The 21,038-nt window shown below is 38.9% G+C and overlaps 1 long non-coding RNA gene across 1 annotated transcript in view; it reads right to left on the reverse strand.

Annotated features, from left to right (window-relative positions):
- Positions 1 to 19,405, reverse strand: part of LOC119866582 — an 87,201-nt gene extending 67,796 nt beyond the window's left edge. Inside the window, exons 1-2 of the long non-coding RNA XR_005380281.1 lie at positions 19,273 to 19,405; positions 15,634 to 15,840 (exon numbers count right to left, since the gene is read on the reverse strand). This is a non-coding gene — a long non-coding RNA (uncharacterized LOC119866582). The remainder of the gene's footprint in view (positions 1 to 15,633; positions 15,841 to 19,272) is intronic.
- Between the last annotated feature and the right edge of the window lie 1,633 nt (positions 19,406 to 21,038).

Raw genomic sequence — 21,038 nt, forward strand, 5'->3', positions numbered from 1 at the left:
CATAATATGCATTATATGAAATGATGTTTCTGTGTGGGTGTCTGTGTATTGAAACATTGTTCTATAAATATACACACAATCATTTTATATGTTCCTGAAAGCATTGAAAGAAAATTAGAAGAATATATACTAGTTAATGGTGGTTATCTATAGGTGGTAACTTAATAATGGGTGATTGCCACATTAGATTTTATCATTTACATCACTAGATGCTTGTATCAAGTGTTTGTTGCTTTTATTGTCAGAAAAAAAAGCGGAATGATAGGAAAGAAAACAAGTTTTAAAAATCAAATAAATCAGGCAGTTTGAGGAGATGCCTGAATTTTCTCAAGTTGGGGCAGGTGGAATGCCTCTGGAATCTTCCTGTTGGGCCCAGTTTGTCTGCTGTATGTACCTGCAGTGGTTGTGATCCATGGCTCTGCTCTTAATAAAACATGTATGTGTTCCCTCAGGCCCTGATCCTGGGCACCAAACTTTTCTCTTCAGCCCTTACACCCTGTACTGAAAGGGTTTCAAGACCTAAAAGATTCTGGGCTGAACTGATGTCCAGACTCAGAGTGACCAGTTGCTTTTGTGAAGGGTCTCACAGATCCAGCATGGCTAGAGCCATCTCTGCCTCTCTCCTCCTTGTAAGAAGTGGGCACATATTCATGGAACCTGCCTCTTATTTCCTGAATGCTCCAGGAAATGCAGGAAATATACAAATGGCCCTAAGGCTCATCTGCATTTCTTGTACAGGACAACACTTCAAGGGCGGGGTGCCCCACTCTGCTGTGGTTCCTGTTCTACTGGAAGCCAAGGTCCTATAGCTCCTATCCACAAAATTTAACAACTCCACAATACTGAGGGAACAAAAAACAGGCAGGCTTATTGCAGGTGGCCCAACAAAGAAAAGAGAAGCTATTCTTATTTTCAAGCAATTCACACTTCTGAATGTTTTTAAATGTGGAGAGTAGAGAAGACTGGTCATACCTCTCTCCCACTCTTCCTTCCCATACTTTCTCCCTTTCTTGCTTTTTCATAAGGTAATTCTTATCTAATTATTTTGTCTGTGCAAAGAACAAAGTTAGAGGTTTAAAGATCTGGTTTCCTGGTTGTTGGCGATTATACCAAGGGAAAGAGAAGAACCTAGAACTTTGACTCCTCTTTACCACTGCCTACCACTATGAGGACCTGTTCCCGTGTATGGACACCCTCACTATTGGACGGGGTCATGTCAGGAGATAATTTTTCAACTTCCTAATAGGCACATGAGATACATGATCAGTAGTTTCTCATCTGCAGAAACAGAAACCTGAGCCCTCAGAAATGTCTGGACAGTGCTTTGAAAGCATCCCAGCACACCAAGCCCAATAAGGTTGTTCCTCTAGGCTGGAGATAAAACACAGATGGAGTGAGGCTGTATCTGGGCTTAGTCATTTGTATTGGCTTTTGAGAATTCTACTGAGGCTAAGCAACCACAAGTTTCTGTTTGGTTTTATTTTGATTTAACAGTCAACCATATGCTACTGCCTCGAATCAGCCAGTCCCCATAGGTGATAACAGTTTTTATCCATTCCACAAGGGTGACATTGGCCCATGATGGAAGGAGCAGCTGGTTCTTTATTAGTGGCAATGCTCTTGGGGAGAAGTAGGATGCTTCTTTCAAAAATGATCACTTCTATATTGGAGAAAATCCCTTTCATCAGCCTGGCTACAGGTTTATGAAGCTACTCCTTTCCAATCATATGATTTTGATAGTCACTAAAGATGAAACAATACATCAAGTAAAGTCTCATATCTAATACATTAATACTCCTTGGAAATACAGGTGTGGGGCAATTGTTTCTCAGGCTGTTGATGGCCTAGAAATATTTTATTGTATGGGTCATGATCCATTTCTTAAATTTACCTAACAAAATTCACCTGGAGATTTTTGCAAAAGACACAGATTTCTAAAAAAAAAAAAAAAAAAAAGACACAGATTTCTAGTTCCCCATTTTGATGACTGGTTTATGTCTGTAGAGAAGTGGGGTATTGACCCCTTAATAATTACACCAGATGACTGACCTCATTATATGGGAGTGGAGCCTTTGTGCTGCCAGGGCTATGTTCTAAGAAGCAAGGGAGCCCTAGATTATGGTAATGGAAAAAAAATCTGGGTTTCTTTGATTTCCAGCTGGGAGTTCAAGTGCATTGAGTTTTCTTCATGACATCAAAGGACAACAACTTCTTGATCCTTGAATTTCCTCGATTTCCTTGATCAAGGGAGAGACCACTCAAGCTCTTGGTGAGTCCAATTTGTATAAGCAAATAAAACAAACCTGAACCCTTTGTTATTCAGATAAATCACCAGAATAGCATTTTAAATTTGAATTTGTGAGTTGACGACACACATACAAACACACACACACACACACACACACACCACAACTCATTGTGTTCAGCTTTCCAGCTCTAAAAAGATCTGATCTATATGTCTTTTAATTCTCATTTAGGAAAAGAAGAATGGGGTGAAGGGATTACTGGGAATAATACTTACACAGGAATCTAGAGGTAACAGCCCTGAAGCTCCTAAAAACTAGGAGATTGAAAATCAGGGATTAGGATGTAATTCATTAAGTAAATTATTGTGTATTCATTCAATAAGAAATTGTGATGCAATCATTATAATGATAACACTTATAAATAAGTGGTAATGGCACGGAAAAGACAACATAATATTCAGTAAGAGAGCAAAACATAGAACCACAGGACCATATGTTGCATAATTTCAACAATTACACATAAACAGATATATATGTAGAAACACAACCAAAGGATAAGGTATAAAAATATAATTTTATTTTTTAAAATAGATGCGTTAAAAATTACTTTAATTTTATTCCTTATATTCTTCTCTAGGTCTTTCTTTCTTTTTTTTTTTTTTTTACCAAAATTTCATATATCTCTATTACTCTTCAGAATGAAAAATAATGCAAGGTGGTATAAGAGTAAATACTTTTTTTTTACAAGTGAAGTAGAATAATTTAAAACCTGTTAAGAAGCATGTGTTTCCAATTATGGCTCTAGGATTTGTGCATTCACACTATGGGTGGTGACATCTGCCATTAATAATAATTAATAACACCTTCCCCCAGAGAACTCCAGGCAAAGTTTTATAACTGATGCCACAAGGATCCCTGATAATGTTCAGAACACTGCACCATATCCTGTTCTATGCGGTCAACCCTAGATCAGAACCCCCTAAGGCAAAGCAAAGGAGCTGAAGAGATGACTTGATAACTAATTAAAAAAAAAAAAAAAAAAACTATGGTGGGACTTTTTGCAGTAGTCTTCAATATACAGAATACTTTTGTGACAAAAGTGTATCGTTGAGTCCAGGTGAGATAGAAAATAGAAACCAGCAGGTAAAAGTTACTGGAGGGTTCAGATTTCAACTCAGCCCATGGAAGAATTTTCTAACAATCAGCTCCTGAGTGGGCAGATCCCCAGCCAGAGCTCAGTTTGAAGCTGGAGGATCATTTATCCAGGATGCCAGTGAGGGGTGGCTGCTTCAAGCAGACAAAGGCTGTGTGGGTTAGCACATAAGCTTCCTACCCAGATCTGGGACCCTAAGTTCTCAGATTTACAAAATTGGGGTTGTATCTGATCAAGCAAGCAGGACAGGCATAACTACTCCCATCATACAGAGAAGAAATTTGAAACTTAGATTAACTGAAGGCCCGAAGTCATACAGTTAGAGTGGCAGGACCACAAACTTCAAAGCAGTGCCACGAGCACTGCTGATATACACACTCAAATACCAGGGCAGAGGGTACTAAGCCAGGATACCAATAACTGAAAGATTCGGACAACAGACCCTTGACAGGTAAACAACAAGGGAAAATGGCAACTTCCCCTTAACCTCTGGCTTTGGTGACTGGATTACACTCTGCAGAGAGCATCTTCTTTGGTCATCCAACATGTAGTTTGCCAGGAAGAAGAGTCATTGCTGAAGTCAAAGTCCATCAAAGTTTTGTTGTCTGAGAGACACTCCAAACTCTCTCGTGGGGCTCACGGAGACTCCTCCAGGTCACAGCCCTACTTGTCTTGACTTGGCCTGATGCTGGGGGGTGGGAACTGCTGAGCCAGGAAAGGAAAGACCATGTACTTCCACTTGTATGAAGAAATGCTTGATTCCCTGAGTGAGAACATGAGCCTGCCATAAAGGAAGCAGGAACCTTCTGCCTCTGTTTCCAGGAAAACTGCTACTCACAGCTACAGGTCTCCTGAGGTAATATATAAAAACATTCCTGCCAAAGAAACCCCAGGGACACAGAAGAAGACTAGGGAGGAGGGGTGATCTTTTCATCCTTAGTTTCTGGCAGTTTGGTCTCTGACAAGAGTTGTTGTCATTGTTGTTTTTGTTGCTGCTCTGCCACAAAGAGAAATCAGGGTTGGAGGAGAGAAAAAAAATTAGATAAAATAAAACTGGGGAGCATTAGACAGGTTTTTCTTTTTCTTCAGAGAACTACCGTTGGCATTATTACAGTATTAGCAGTATACTCAGCATTTCTGATTTCCATGATGGGTTATTGCATTCAAGTGAGGACTTAGGAAGGAAAAAATATCAATTAACATTTATGAGCATGTATGATGTGACAGGTACTCTCTAGAACATTTTCAATGTGTTGGTTCACATCAGCTTCCTGAAGATTGTATGAAGTGCTTATTTAACAGATAAGGAAAGGAGGCCACAGAGCAGCTTCTACAATCTGTTTCAAGGCTTTGGACTAAATTTGCTATTTATTAAATAATAGAGATGAGACTGAAACTTGAGCAGTCTCACTCAGAGCCAAATTACACTGGTCTGCGGCGATCCTAGCTCAAATGACGGGAATGAAATACTAAGAAAGGTTATGTGACCTTATTCAAAAATCACTCACAAATGAGGGACAAATCAGCACTAAACCTTTTAATATTCCAGGATGAGGCAGATGATCATCCCCTAGCCTAAGAATATCCTGGACCAGTGCTCACAAGTCACGACACTGGCATTTCATGAAACTTCCTGAACAAATGCCTTAGAAAAGATTGGTGTAGAGATGCCTGGGTGACTCAGTGGTTGAACGCCTCCCTTCAGCCCATGGCATGATCCTGGAGTCCCAGGATCAAGTCCCACATCTAGGCTCTTCTGCATGGAGTCTGCTTCTCCCATTGCCTGTGTCTCTGCCTCTCTATCTCTGTGCTGTCTCTCATGAATAAATAAATCTTTTTTTTTTTTAAAGAAAAGATTGATATATATGTTGAGCCCAAACGTTCAGTGGACATCTACAGCGAGGCAGGCCCCTAACTAGGCCAGCCATTCTCCTAAGTACAGATCCCTCACAACCAACTTTGTAAACAGTATTTTTACCTCCTTACCTATGGAAAACTAAGCACCATATTTGAGGTCACCAGCTAACAGTGGACAAAGAAGCAGCAGGTGTTCCTGACTCAGCCCTGACCCCTCCACTCCACATTTCAGTTTACCCCCTCCAATGCAAGAGAGAGTTCTTGAAATAACACAACTTCTAAAACATTTAAATGTGAATCTTATCACTTTGACCTTAACAGAGGCTGATAAATTTTTTGAAATGTCCTAGCCTTTAATAATTAATTAAATGGAGCTCATAAAGGGGATAAGGCTGGCTCTAGAGTAATGAGATGTTTTACGCTCCCTCATATAATTTTACTGCTGTTTGCAGTCACTTTTCATGAAAATAACGTCCTTCTTAAGGAAGCAAGTTGGCTTCTCTAAGGTTTGGCTTCCATGTACCTTCTCATAGACTCTGAGGAACTCCAAACCCACCAGACTAAGTGAAATTGGTGGAGGGAAGCCTTTCCACAAGGAATTAGAACAGATATATATATTATCAAAATGAGCCTCTGGAGATTTAATCGATTGAGAGAAACAGAGACGAGAGAGAGAGAGAGAGAGAGAGAGAGAATTAATATGTATCAAATAGCCAATCTGATTAGGAATGACTCAGCCAGCCCTTGACCCTTAATGAATTACCAATTTCATGGGGATGGTTTAAGTAAAGTTCTGACGTCAGCAGTACAAGGAATTCTATAATGCCAAGACAGTGTAAAACAGCAGTCTTTTCAGAAGAATTGGACTGGAACTGGAAGCCAAACTATTCATGCTAGCATGGCAAGAGATTCACTAGCAGACACTCTGGGGATTACAGAGGTGCCAACTCTTGGGATGACCTCACCATACATTCTGAAATCAAAATAATACCTCTTGGGATTATGTTGAAGATCATCAGTAAGAGAAGAAGTCCTGCCATTACTTAAAAAACCCTGTAATTTCAATTGTCTATTACTATTAATAGAAACTCACCAATTCAATCAAAAGTCCATGCTTTCTACAGAGTCGGTTTAGCGTCTTTCCTAATTAGGTTTCCATCAGCCACGTTCACTAACATTCAGGGGGAGTGGAGCATTAAAGTTCATTGTTACGAAGCACTGGCCAAATCACTGACGATCAGTCACATATTCTCTATGCTCTCTACACGTGACTTTGCACCCTCTTAGTCTCCCACATCAGGACTCAATCCTAATCTTTGGTTCTTTCCCGAGATGGATGCTTAAATAAAGGATAACTCGGAGGAAGCAAGATGTGAGAGGAGGAAAATCAGCAATGAAGTGGCAGTCTTCATTTTTCGTGCATTTACTAATTCATTACAGATTGAATAAATGAACCTTTTACATCATAAGACATCATATACACTAACGCTTGTTAACAGTATAGGGGATTGACTCAAAGTTTATTGGGGCGGGACAGAAGATTTTGAATGATGCCCAACATTTACCTTTTTAACATAAAAAGCTCTCTGACATCTTATAGTCTTTAATGAGAACTGATTCACATTAGTATATTTCAAGAAAGGGCGGAAAAGCACAAAACTGATTCCACTGGTAGTAGACCCAAGATATAACTGGCTTAGCAATCATGGCTGGAGGTCAGATTATTTACCAATTCTCTTGACATAACTCATTTAAAGTCACAGAGGCCTAGATTCATATATTTTCCTTGACCACTGGAACAAATAATGTATACCTCATTCAGGAAGCTTCAAAAGGATAGTCAGATGATACAGATTCAAGAGTGGCAGCTCACCTCTGTGTTACCATGAAAAGTTAATGAGTTTACAAAGAACCACAGTGGGGTCACTAACCTTGGGGATTGCTTTCCTTATGATAATGCTGGTTGTCTCTGAGCCACACCTTCTCCCTCAGGGAAAGGTCATAGCACAAGTCCTTAATTTTGTTCACAATGGACTTGTAGAAAAACACCTGTGATTTGTATTTGGTGTCCAGGATGGATTTTGTAGGTAACCACATGATATGTTTATTCAGCACACAGACTCAATCAAACAACAGAAAATCCCCCATATCGGAAGGTTCTGTATAGTCACCATTGACTTAAAATCCTGCAGTGAGGAAAGAGCCAGAGGAGACTGCACTCTTGTGAGCAAGTCAGACCAGGTGAAGTCATATGTGCACATACACATACTAAACCACACACACACACACACACACACACACACACAGATCCTCAGTGGTACTGGGCTTCCCCCACCTAGCAAGGTACAGAGGCAGAGCTCAGCAGACTAGATTAACCTTTCTTCCTCCTTACTGGCAACTCCAAATCCAGTACCCCTAACTTGTCCCCTATCATAACACATATTGCCATCAGGCACTCAGTGGTCATATCTGGAAACCTGTGAGTTACCTTCCTTGTCTCTTTCATTTCCCACCTTCCTTCCTAGATTCCCCATGGTTACTGGTTATATAGCCTAAAATCTGTATCAAATGTTTCCACTTTATCCTACGTCCATTCGTCTTTATAAGTGACCTGCTGATTCTGACCACCATAACTTCCTGCCTGGATTAGCCTTCTAACTGTTCTCCTTGCCTCCATTCTAAGAGATTTGTATGTCTAGTTTGCTCCACAACATATTTGCTGAATTCTGAGGATGTACAGGAACACAAAGAGGCAAACCTGCAGTTTTGCCATGCTTAGTAAACAACCTACTAGAAAGAGGCAGAGGTCCAATGCGGGGAACTCATGAAAACCTTAGGAGGCATGGTGAATTGATACTGAGAATCTAAATCACATTTCATCTGGTGGCACATCTCAATATAGTAAAAGCTAAGTCTGAGGCCCAGCATGGACTGTTGGCAGAAAGCTATGATTCCTTAGCTGACATAAATTAGCAGCCATTTCTGCTTAGTGACAAGGTGGAGGGTTTGGTGGACTTCAAACCATAGCCATTCTCCAATAAAAAAGGTGGTGCTGGGGTTGCTCAGTCGGTTAAGCATCTGCCTTCAACTCAGGTCATGATTCCAGGGTCCTGAGATTGAGCCCCGCATCGGGAAGCAGGGAGCCTGCTTCTCCTCCCTCTGTCATTCCCCCTGTTTGTGCTTTCTGGATCTCTCTTGCTCTTTGTCAATAAATAAATAAAATATTTTAGAAAATAAATTTAAAAAGAAAGGCAGAGAAGAGTATTAGATGGGGTAGAAGACCAATGCTAAGCTAAATATTTGTGAAAACAAACAAACAAACAAACAAACAAACAAAAACCCTGAATTTCTAGCTGTTTTCTGGAGGTGAAGACACCAGAGATACCAGAATCTCAATTGAAAGTCATGGAGAATCACACCATGGTAGCAGGGGCTAGCCAAAAAAGACTGAATCTTACCACATCTGAAACACAGGCAAAACCCATGTCAGCCCTTGGTAAGACTGAGGTGGTCTGTTCTCTACTGATGATCCTAACAGAGGAAAAGGGAAATTTCTCTTTTGGAACCGGAACCATTTGTATTTCCTCAATTATCTTCTATGCCATTTAGCATACAATAGAAGATTGTTGAACATGTGAAGATGGTTGGCACACAGACCTATGATGAAGCCATATAATTAAAATAATATAACATTAACACAAGGAAAAACCAACAAATAGATTAGAGTGGAGAGTCCAGAAACACACTGACAAATATAGTCAGCAAATCTGTGGCAAAGGGCACTCAGCAGAGAATGAGTAAACAATGATCTTATCAATGAGTAATCCTTTGTCAACTGCATAGCTGTAGAGAAGAATCATGATTGTATGTATCTTTACTTTTATATTATACCATACTCAAAAATCTATTCAAGATGAATTACACATCAAAATGTGGCAGATGAATTATTAAATAGTTTGTAAGAAAATATAGGAAAACATTTTTGATGACTGATGCAGACTGTTTCTTTAAAGATTTTATTTATTCATGAGAGACACAGAGAGAGAGAGAGAGAGAGAGAGGCAGAGACACAGGCATAGGGAGAAGCAGGCTCCATGCAGGGAGCCCAATGTGGGACTTCATCTCGGGACTCTGAGATCACACCCTGAGTCGAAGGCAGATCTGAGCCACCCAGGCATCCCGCAGACTGGTTTTCTTAAACCAATCCCTCAAAATTTCTGAGCAGCTATTATTATGCAGGAATAAATTACAATCAAGAACCTCTGTACATTGAGAGACATATCACTAGGATAGTAAAGAGTAAAATCACATATAGGAAAATATACATATATGTGACACATGTCTCAGCAAGATTAGATATATAACAAAAAACTAAAACTAAACTAAAAACTCCCAAACATCAATATGAAAAAGACAGGAAACAGAATAGAATTCAAAAGATTTGAACAAATAATTTGCAAAAAGAGATACTGATATCCAAATGAACAAGTAACTTTAACAGTAATCAGGGAAATACTTATTAAAATAATATTCCATAATCAATGGATATATAAAATTAAAAAGATGTAAAATATTAAGTGTCGGTGTATGTGTAGTAACCAAAACTCTTTTTCACTGCTGATAGAAGTATCAATTGATACAATTACTATGTAAAAAAATTTGGCAGTATCTATTAAAGCTAAACTTTGCTGTCCTCAGAACTGGAGATGGGTCTGTATGCTCACTAAAAAACACAGAAAAGAATGTTTATAGAAGAAGGACTCATATTAATATCAAATTATATAGTTTAAATAATTGAAAAGTAAGTATATTATGGGAGAAATTTGAAAACATAATATTGAACAAAAAAAGATAGGCATAAAAAAAGGACACAGAATTGGATTCCATTTATATAAACTTCATATGAAGTATAAAACCAAGTAAAACCAATCAATGCTATGTAGTCAAAATAGGTTATCCTAGTGGAAGAACTGACTATAAGGGAGTATGAGTCAGGCCTCGGGGAGCTGCTAATGCTCTCCTATTGATCGTAGTGCTCCCTACACAGGTGTTTTCATTTATGAAAATCCTACAAGCAGTGCAGGAATGATGTGGACACTTTTTAATGTATACTTACTTTTAAAAAAAATCCACGGTGAAGAAGAGATGGATGAGAATTACTGGAGAAAAAAAATTTTTACAAAGTCTGATTAAGAGTTAACTTTCTTCTTTAGGAACAGCTCTGAGAAAGCTGGCAAGGTTAAAATCAAGAGGTAAGAATACCTACTTTAGGTACACAAGCCCTCCTCACATCCGTATGTGTAACAGCTTGACTATAGATAATTATGATGTCATTCCCTCTTGCATACCATCACACTCCCCAGGGTAACAATACTGCACTAGCAGAAAATGACAAGAATAATGCACCCCAGCAGCTGTTCTGGTTCAGGCCCCATGCCCAAAATATGACAGAGTCACTCATTCTTCTCTTGTGTAAAAGAAGCCACATAACAAATATCAAGGAGAAAGAAGCTTCATCACAACCATGCTAGTAAAATTCTACTGTAAAGAGATGAGAAAGAAATCTGTTTGGGAGCTCAGATTCTTTGGTTCAGTCAAAGAGATGATGCTCAAAGGGAAGAAGGAAATCAAACACACGGTATTTAAGGACCATTAGACTGAGTCCCAAATGGCAAGGACACAGAGGAGACCAAAAAGGAAGAACGACTAATCACATCCGCTAAAAGTACTAAGAACCACAAGGTAGACCTAGTTCTCATAAAAGGGAGGGCAAAATGGCTATACATAACCTTTTCCCTCCCAACAGTCCCTGGTTGGCAAATCCCTAATCTTGTTTAAAGGCCAGCTCAAATATCAGCTCCTTATAAAGTCACTCCTTCCCTCTCCCGGAGACATTTTTGTCCTCACAGGACTTAGCACAAATCTTGATTATAATTACTATGTACTTATCACTCTAAATTGTATTTTTTTATGCCTGTATAGCAGCTACAGCCTCCACAATATGTAATGTAACCTCCGGGGCAAAGCATCTTAGCAGGTAGCACAGTCATCCAAGATGTTTTAATAGTTTTATTACAAAAGGAATACATACACATGGCAAAAAAATTTCAAAACAACATAGACGAATATGAAAGGGATGGATAAACGTTTCTTCCCCATGATCTAGGTCATCGGTTAGCAAGCTTTTCTTGTAAAGGTCCAGATAGGAAGTATTTTAGGTGCAGTAGGACCTACGGTCACTGTTAGAGCTATTCAACTCTGCTGGTGCAAAAACAGCTATAGATGATGTGTAAAAACAGATGAACGAGATTGTGTTCCAATAAAATTTTACTTTGAAGAGCAAGTAGAAAACCAAATTTGTCACAGGGAACATAGTTTGCCCATCCCTATGCTCAGTGATGAGCTCGTGTCCCAAATTAATGACTGTTAAAGTTCTTATAAAATGTACAGCCTGTTAGTTGAATATATCCTTTAAGCAGTCCCACTAACCAAAATGAAGCTTTTAAAGACTGCAAAAATAGAGGATCCCTGGGTAGCTCAGTGGTTGAGCATCTGCCTTCGGCTCACGGCATGATCCTGGAGTCCCGGGATGAGTCCCACGTCAGGTTACCTGCGTGGAGCCTGCTTCTCCCTCTGTCTGTGTCTCTGCCTCTCTTTCTCTGTGTGTCTCTCATGAGTAAATAAATAAAATCTTTTAAAAAAGACACCAAAAATACACAATAATTGACTTGGTCTTCAAAGAGAAAAAAATTCCTAAATCACTCCCCCCTACCACCACAAAGAACAGGTATATGTGGTTAGGTAGCTACCAACTACCTTTGTGGAATGTCTGAAGAGTCAAAAAATAAAGCAAAGGTATTTAAGTCTTTGGGACCCCCATATCTCCTCAAATGCACAGTTTTCACCAGAAATGAAATTACTAATTCTAGTTTTATGCTCAGATGAGCCTATAAAATTATCTAACCCTTTCAATATCTAAATTATAACATAAGCTCTAATGCTAGGACTTGAAGCTTTTGTGGGCTGCCTAGAAATCTAACCACAAGGTGAGTACTATTTCAAAAGTAAAACCCATTGCAAGGGACACTTGGGTGGCTCAATGGTTGAGTGTCTGCCTTTGGCACAGGGTGTGATAGCGGAGTCCCGGGATCAAATCCCACATCAAGCTCCCTGCTTCTCCCTCTGCCTGTGTCTCTGCCTCTTTCTCTGAATCTCTCATGAATAAATAATAAAATCTTAAAAAAAAATTGCAAGCCAACGGGAAAAAAATTGAAATACCCTTTCTTTGTAACATCAGAAACCACCAGCACATTCTTTCAAACGGGGACTGTGGTGGTGTACTGGTTACCCTTGTGCCCTGCAACGGGGCATATATTTCAGGTCCTTTAGTAGTAAGACATGGTATCTATGGGGAAAAAAATAGAAATTATACCAAAACTTTAAAAAAAAACATAAAACAAAATGAAAAACACCCAACTTATTAGTAAGAAAGGTTCTAGTGGATGTAAGATCAAGTCCCACTCTAGAACTTTTGAAAACTCTGATGAGTTACAAGTTCTCCACTGTCACTGGTTTCCCTCAGTTTCTCACTCTGCCTGTGATTCTCTCCTTGGATCTCTGGGTCTCCATGTTTTGACATAGTCCTGTTCCCTCTCCCTCTCTCTCCCTTCCTCCTGCTCTTCCCTCTCACTCTGGTTCTATCATAGTCTTTGGGATCTTTTCTCTTTGTCTGTCTCTCTGTACCTCAATTGCTGTCTATTCTGTCTTCTCTTTCTCCTTTTGTCTGGTTGCCTTTCATTTAAGCACTTCAATCAGCAAGGTTCTTTTCCATTGCCATGCAAGACCTTCTAATTATTCATATTCCTGGGTGAGGAGTTACAGGTAAAATATGAGTGCTTTACTCACAGTATTCATATGGCTAAGGGTGCATGCATGTGTGTGTGTGTGTGTGTGTGTGTGTGTGCAATATGAATATGTACATGTAGATAAATACATAGATGAGTATCAAGTAATGTCTGAGATTTAAATTGAGATATATGTTTTCTTTGTTGGACTTACAGGTCACCAGAATGTCTAGTATATAGTATACAGTCTTGTTGGTACAAGAACCTCCATATCTGTCTCTTTTCTAAAACAAAAACAAAAACAAAAACAACTGATGAGGAAAGGCCTAGATGCATCGACTATCACACAATCAGAAAAAAAAAAATACAAAGTGATCTCCTTACCACCTTTGTCATCAAAAATATCTACCAACACTAGTAATTAGAGATTTGAGTTTTTTTGGTGAAATCTAGGTGCCTAGAATTAAGTATAATGAAGCTTATAAGGTTAATGATCTTTTTATGTTTGGTTTAAAATATTTTTAAGTAATAAAATTAGCATATATTCATATAAGAAACATCAAAAAACTCAATCTAAATGATACTTAAGATAGTCACAATCAATGATAATATTTGAGTTTTATCTTTCCAAATTCTTTTCACATTTTCTTTCTTTCCGTTTACAAAAAAGTTTACTGAGCCCCTATTATGTACCAGATGCCCTGTTAGATATTTAGAATACACCAGAGAACACAACAGACAAAAATTTTTACCCTCATGGAACTTAAAATCTTACTATTTTAAAAATATATGTATATTTATACATATTTATATATTGCTTTGCTGTGTAAAATTTTAAAATCATTAAATACAGATCTATATAATATGTTTAATGGGTATATAATATTTTATCACACTAATGCACAAGAACATGGGTATTGTTTGCTTTTGTGGACCAAGAAAAGTCCAAAAAAATAAAAACAAACCCAAAAATCACACAAGAATTTAGTATTTACTCTGAGAGAATATTTATTTATTTTAAAAACTTTACTTATTTACTCATGAGAGTAAACTCATGTCTCTCTCTGTGTCTCATGAGAGACATAGAGAGAAAGGCAGAGACATAGGCAAAGGGAGAAGCAGGACCCCTGAAGGGATCCTGATGCAGGACTTGATCCCAGGACCCTAGGATCACGACCTGAGCCAAAGGCAGATGCTCAACCACTGAGCCACCCAGATGCCCCTGAGTATTTATTTATAAATGCTGTGAGGGATATATAGAAAAAAGGAAAAAAAAAAACATTTTTAAAAGATGAATGAGGGTCTCAGCCCTCTAAAACATGAAAATGGACAAGGAAGAGAGTATAATTATAGAAGAAAGATAATATGCATTACACATCTGCTAAGGGGGCATTAGATGTGCTTACTTTAACATGTTATTAATTCAGTGATGACAGCAACAGCAACTACTACTACTACTACTACTACTACTACTACTACTAATGCAGCTAATATTTATTACTATGTGCCAGGTACTGCATTAAGGGCTACCAAGCCATTTAAGATTGTACGAACCCTTTAAGAATATTTTTACATATAAGGAAATAGAGGCATAGAGTCAGTTATTTTCATGAAGTCACAGAGCTAATTAATGATGAAGCAGTATTTCAAACCCAAGAAGTCTGTTTCCAGAGTCTTTGCTACTAATCACTATTATTAGAGTTAAAAAATTGCACCATATTTTATCTTCAGAACACAAATCTTATTTATGTGGATAAACAAGAAAGATGGTACCAAAAACTCATTTCCATTTTACAAACTACAAAGTGTTTATTTCCAGAGAAAGGTATTGTATTTCCTCTTTCTGACATCTTATACATGCATCATCACCTCTCCTCCAGCCTGCTTCAGAGGGTTGTACCCCAATATTTCAGATTCTTTTGAGAAGTTATAGATAGCTGTGGACTTCAACTTTTTCCAAAAAAAAAAAAAATGCTCATATACACGCAATGTGTAGGCAATCTCAGAAAGTTCATGGGCTCTGAAGCCTTACAGAAGAATTCCCTAGGGAAATATTTTTCAAACTTTAGTGTTACTAAGAATCACCTAGGGGATTATTAAAACATCAATAACCCTGCTCACTCTTCTGCCCCCATCAACAGAATAAATACTAATTCCAGAGGCTACATTTACTTAAAACACCCCAGGTTATTTTAAATGTGGGGGGCAGAGGACCATCTCTGAATGTAGTTTCAGTTGCCAGTTGGAGAACCCAAGGCTGCTCAGTTCAAAATCCCTCTATCTACCCAGAGCTAGTCAGGTAGAGATTAGAGGCAGCATTTCCAAACCCGAGTGACAAAAACCCTTCCCTTGATTCTAATCGAGAGAAAGAAGTGAAGAAATAAGCAAAAGACCTTTGACTTTCCAAACAGGCAAGCCCTGGATCAGATGACTAATAAGTTTGGGTTCCCATCTCCTCTCTCATTCTAATTAGAGAAAATGACTAGAGCCGTCAAGCCTTTGGCTCATGAGTACAGTATGATCAGACAATTACCTGATAGCATGCCTGATGTTAGAGTGAGTATCCACACTGTCCATGCTGTCTCTCTAAGGTCAGTAGCCAGCAGGAAGAAATCAAATGCCAGCTTCCACACGTTCATCCTTCCTGGAGAACAAGCTGGAGATGACATTTTAGTGATGCTACAGGAGTCATTCACAGGAATGGGTGGGCATCATGAAAAGAATAAAAGAGGCCAGTAACCTGAGAACAGAGTAACATGGAAAGGGGCACAATTAGAATCTTCTGTTCATGCCAAGGGCTCCCCTACCATCACTTGAACTGGCTTAGGAATTCCTCTTTAAGAAACTTCAGCATGAACCCAATACACAAGGGCAGTGTGACAGTAGAAAGAGCTTTGGAGTCAAAGTCAAAGCAAAACTCAAATTGCTGATCTGTCGCCTTTTGGCTAGATAATTTGTGGCGGCTTTCTTAACCTCTCTGGAGGCAGAGCTGGGGCTGGACTTGGGTCCCTCAACTCTGACCTCAAAACTCAGCATTTCTTGGTAGCTGGACCCCTATGCCTCTTGAGTAGTAGATCTTACAGACATGTGGAAGAAACACATTTACCAAAAGAGAGACTCAACCAGGAAGACTGGTGAAGACTGAACCAAACCAGTCTATGCCAAGGTGGACCACAGTGCTGACCTGACCTTTCACTAACTTTTTTCCTCACTATAACACTAAAAAAATCACACCAAAGGGTGGAGATTTGACGTGCTCATGAGACATGCAGTGCATGATGAAGCATGTTCCACCCACTGTGCCTGCATGCCTCATTTCCTGTATCTCCCCCCCTACATACTTAGACATCACTCCTTTGCCACCTCAGGCTCTTTAGAAACATGCCTCAAATTGGGCTCCCTGTGAGGAGCCTGCTTCTCCCTCTGCCTATGTCTCTGCCTCTCTCTGCGCCTCTCATAAATAAATTAAAAAAAAAATCCTTGACCAGATTTTGGGATGCCTGGTGGCTCAGTGGTTAAGCTTCTGCCTTTGGCTCAGGTCGTGATCCTGGAGTCCTGGGATTGAGTCCCACATCGGGCTCCCTGCATGGAGCCTGCTTCTCCCTCTGCCTATATCTCTGCCTCCCTCTGTGTGTCTCTCTTGAATAAATAAAATCTTTAAAAAAAGAAACATGCCTCACCTTCTGTTCTGAGAGCCAGCCTGAAGGATCCTTTCCTTTGTTTTTCTCACATGTGCTTGAGCATAAGCCCCAAAAGCCTTGCCTGGAACTCCCATTTGTCCTCTAGTAAATTTCTGCTCAAGGACCCCAGTCATTAATACTCCACTCAGTTTCCACAGTGTTAGAATGGGGATAATTCCTACTTCAGAGGGTTGTTGTAAGGATTAAATTAAATAACATAGTGATGATATTTTGCAAATGTTCTTATAGAGGGTTGCTCAAAAGATATGGTGACTTTTTTTTTTTTAGATATGGTGACTTTTATTACTGTTGTTAAAGGTCAGCTTCTGAAATATCATACTATAGAGCGTATCAGGGTGGAGTAGAATCATTACTCTAGTGTTCAGCAAACTCCCCTCTGCCTTGTCTCCAACCCCCAGCCTCAATCAGATACAAGAAGAGCAAAGGGAGCCATTGATGACTGATTTATAATTGTCAGCATAAAACATAACACTTCTATCATGAGGCAATGACATCTGACTTGAAGTAAATCTTAATAGTTCCCTCAATGGCCACTTCATAAGGCCAGTAATGACCCCTCAATCACCCTGAATCAGACAATTTGTTCTGAAGCCCAGCACATATCACCTGTATCAGTTCTCCTGGACCCCAGGAGCCCTGTGCCCAATCCCAATGGTACTCCCTGATGTGCAGGAATGCTGGCTTCAGCCAAAACATAACTCTGTCCCCAGCCCATGGCAAAAAGGCCTGAGCAAGTCCAGATATCAGTGGAATTCTGCATCCTAAATTTTAGTCTCCCCTTCTTCCAACACCTTACATGTAAACCACACTGCTAGACCAGCCATCTCTCAGCTTCATCTCCCACAAAATGTCGGTAATCATATCTGTCCTTCTTATCTCTTAGGACTATGATGATAATAAAACTGAAGAAACATGACAAAATTCTTCAAAGTGAAGCATTTTGAATAGTAAAAAGGCATATTACTGATCTAAGGTAGTAGAAAAATATTCAGTAGATCTCAGCAGAAGCAGAGACAAGACAGCTTTGATGTATATGTAAAAACTACGTAGTTTCCTATAAGAGCATCCAGGTCCTTTTATCTCTATCAGAATTTTAGAATAATGCCTGTTCTTTCAGTATGAACCTTGAATAGTAAGATTTCACTTTTGTTGCCAAGCTTTTAACCATTGCATCTATAGGGGCCAAGAGCAGGCTACCCCCAAATGTGCTACTTTGGCCTATTCATCAATAGGCCAAAATATTCATTCATTCATTCATCAATATTCATTTTAAATAAATGTCACTTACGAGACAGCCATTGCAAAAATAACGCTCTGATCGCCCCTGCCTCTCAACCTGTCTTAGACTCCAGAAAGCAAGAAATCAATCTCCCAAGTGAAAAGTTCCTTCCCTGTAATACGGGTAAAGAGAATCTTTGCTCTGTAAGAAATCTGAGCCAGGGAGACTATATAAACAACCCTTGTTACTTTTTTATTCTTTTATTTTCCCAGCCCAAATTCTGTTTAGAATTCCTTACCAATTGTAGCTCCCAAAGTTACATTTTCTCATCCTGTCAATTCCTCATAGATTTATTGTCTCTTTGTCGAAAAAAGTGTAAAAACCTCCTGAGCTGGTCATTTCTTGAAGTCTTAATTTCATTATTGTGCCTCTGTGTGCACTTTAGTTTGTTTTTTTGTTTGTTGTTTGTTTTTGTTTTTCATCTGTCTCATGCCAATTTAATTCCCAAACCAACTGGAAGGAGCTTAGAAGAAACAAGGAAACTTCTTCCTCTCCTAGACATGTATCTGATGTAAGCAGAATCTACACTCTGCAGTGGCTGGCACATTCTGAGGAGTCTGGTTCCTCCTCACATTGCTCCTCCAAAGCTCTTCCAGGCTCTCACTTTTGGCTGCTGCAGGGATGATGTCTGGCCAGTATGCCTTTGGAGACACAGATGCATCCTTCACACTTTCAAGAGGTATGCGACAATGATCAAGATACACATAAAGAAAAGCCATAGTATTTGTATATAAATTTAAAGACATAAGGCAAAGTGGCATTTTGGGGAGCCTGGCTCAGGATGTCTCTGATAGAGTTTACTAAATAAAAGACAATCTTTGTTTTGAAAACAAGTCAGGATAAAAAGAAGCTATGACATCCAAGATGAGATTTAAATGTGCAAATAAGGGCAATGATATCTTTAAGGGATGGCGTGGGGTTTTTTTGTTTGTTTGTTTTTGTTTTCAGGGGGCATGAATTTTCAATTTCTCATTGGGCATGCAATATATCCTTAATCGTTCAAACCTGATGTCATATATTAAGGGATTTCCTCTCTACACGTGCTCTTGCAGTTCTTTTGCCTAACATGAACTGTGGCCACCTCAAAATTCCCCTTTTAAAGTTCTCACTACTATTATTCCTTGTTCAAATTAAGCACCACCCTTGTCAAAAAGCCTTCTTAACCATCCCTACCAGAAGGTTCCCACCTCACCTTTAGTCCTCTAGAAGTTCTCCCATGAGAAGACGTGCATCTTCTACTGCCTCATGTGAATTCGTTCATGACTTTTTATACCATGCTACTCACACCTCTCTATCAGTGCCTGGAACAACTTAGGTTCTCAGCGATATCTGTAGAATGAAAAGTTAATAAGATTATTTGCATAAAGCTGTTAGTGTTGTCCCTGGCACATAGTACTACTTAAATGTTAGCAATTATTCATATAAATAAGAAAACACTCCACGCATTTTTGTGCCCAAATCTATGGTTTCGTGTCTAATTCTATTCTATTCATATCCTTTTTCTTTAAAAGATATGAATCTTCCTGAGTCTTTTAAAAAAGTTTTTATTTAAATTCCAGTTAGTTAACTTACAGTATAATATTGATTTCAAGTGTACAATATAGTGATTCATCACTTCTATACAATACCTGGTGCTCATCAGAACAAGTGCCTTCCTTAATCCCCATCACTTATTTAACCCATCCCCCACCCCACCCCCAAAGTCAATATTTAATTATCTTTGATAGAAGGTATCAGCAAATTCCAAAAAGAAGTATAATTTCTATTCTTAGATTATGCATTTTTCAGCTAAAGATTGCGTGTTTGCCAACACAAAGGTGATATAAAATAAACTACTACATCTTTCTTACTACAAATACCAGTACCTTATTTAAATAGTGGGTTTCAAACTTCAGGAATTTATGTAAACACATATGTATGTGAACAATAGGAAAATACCTAATCATGTGAAATAGAAGGCTTGCTTACTCCAAAGTCAAGGACATAGATCAATGTTTCATCTTTGTTCCCCCAAAACTTAACTTATAAGCTACGAGTGCAACACTCTCAAACTGAAAACACTAACATATTGTGTCTGACCTGGGTGGAGCTTCAGAAAGAAGACTATGTGTCATCAGAAAGCAGAAAGCATGTAGTCTCCCTACTTTTAAGATCGCTAGTAGGGGGATTCAAACTGGTCCCTCTTGCCTCACAACTAAACTAAAAAAGTAAGCACGGAAAGAAGTGACGATGCTTTACAAGTTCACCTGATTCCTTAGGCAGTGTCAGGCATTCATTACGGCAGGCCTGAATGAATGTAAGATCCGTACTTACTCATTTCGCTTTCTTTCCTTTCTTTCTTTCTTTCTTTCTTTCTTTTCTTTCTTTCGTTCTTTCTTTCTTCTTCTTTCTTTCTTCTTCTCTTTTTCATCCAGTTACAAAATTCCTCCATCGTGTTTAGGAATGCTCTCTAGGTAAGATGCACACAAGACTTGCCCTGAGAATAAAATACATGTTCTGAAGGTGATGTTTGATTTTCATAGCCACCACCTGATGGCATACATGGAGGGCACTCTTGTCCTGACAGAACAACTCGATTTAGAGTCCAGGACATACTCACTTACCAGAATTGATAGCAAGCTGGAAATAATTCCAGAGTACAATAGAAAATTTTTTGTAACAAGAACTCTGTACTGGAGGGTTTTTTTTTTTTTTTTTGAGGTTGTGAGAATTAAAGGGCATGAGCCACATAAGGCATTTAACAAAACTCTTGGGTCATATTTTACTTTGATCGGTCATGAAAATCACTGTCATCATCACCTTTGATTAGGCCTAAGTTGGTAACAGTGCAGATGTACAATGAATGAGTAAGGAAGGAAGTCACATCTTATATCTTAGTGACCCTAATATCATTGTATATGCATAGTTTTATTTCATTCTATATACTAGGTATTATTATCCCTAGCACATAAATGAGAA

Source organism: Canis lupus, chromosome 28 (genome assembly GCF_011100685.1).
Source record: "Canis lupus familiaris isolate Mischka breed German Shepherd chromosome 28, alternate assembly UU_Cfam_GSD_1.0, whole genome shotgun sequence".
Taxonomy (NCBI): Eukaryota; Metazoa; Chordata; class Mammalia; order Carnivora; family Canidae; genus Canis; species Canis lupus.